At 43.2% G+C, this 868-nt stretch overlaps 1 non-coding gene across 1 annotated transcript; it reads left to right on the top strand.

The window, feature by feature from the left end:
- The first annotated feature begins 456 nt into the window (after positions 1-456).
- Positions 457-565, top strand: LOC136540978 (small nucleolar RNA R71). The gene has a single exon (XR_010780095.1). It is a non-coding gene; the product is annotated as a small nucleolar RNA R71 (small nucleolar RNA).
- Positions 566-868: the final 303 nt, after the last annotated feature.

Below are 868 nucleotides of genomic sequence, written 5' to 3'. Positions count from 1 at the left end.
TAATTACCTTGGTAGTTCAACCTTTGTTGTTGATTCCATCCTTGATTCTATTAAGGATGAATGTAGTTGTTGTTGACAAAGTTCACATCCTCATGGGTCTCAAGGCAGTTTCTCCCTGAATGCCTAGTGTTTCCATACTCTTCACACGTCATGCGGGAATCATGAATATGCATGACTTCTTGCTTCTCATTGGCTCAGTCTTCAAGCTTCTTTATTAGTAGGTTCATCTTGGTAGACAACATGTCTTCCTCCTTGAGTTGATGCATACCTCCACCTCTCTTATGGGTCTGAAGACATTCTTCATTACAACCTTGGTTGGAGTCCATCTTCTCCACAAGAGTTGTTGTAGCTAGGATAGTGAGTGATAGGAAGGCACCTCCAGCAGCAGCATCCATAGTCTCATGGGTACTACTGGTCAACCCATGGTAGAAAGTCTACATGAGTAGCCAATTCTTCATCCCATGATGAGGATATTCCGCAATGTAATCTTGAAAGCATTCCCATGCCTTAGGGATAGATTCATCATGTTGCTGTTGAAAGCTTGAGATTCTTCCATGCAAAGCATTGGTCTTGTCTATGGGAAAGAACTTTGCTAGGAATGCAGTGGAGCAGTTATCCCATGTAGTATTTCTATCCTTGTTCACGTAGAACCATTGCTTCGCCTTCCCCAAAAGTGAGAATGGGAAGAGGCGAAGTAGTATGGCATCTTGGGTCACCCCTTTGATGGTAAAAGTGCTATAGATCTCCAGGAAGTGTTGGAGATGTGCACTCACATCTTCATGTGCCTTACCATGAAACTAGCTTGCTTGCACCATGTTGATGAGAGCTGGCTTGAGCTCAAATCCATTGTCTCCAACATTGACTATTG

This window comes from Miscanthus floridulus, chromosome 2, assembly GCF_019320115.1.
Source record: "Miscanthus floridulus cultivar M001 chromosome 2, ASM1932011v1, whole genome shotgun sequence".
Classification (NCBI taxonomy): domain Eukaryota; kingdom Viridiplantae; phylum Streptophyta; class Magnoliopsida; order Poales; family Poaceae; genus Miscanthus; species Miscanthus floridulus.
This window is presented reverse-complemented; position numbering and strand designations above follow the sequence as displayed.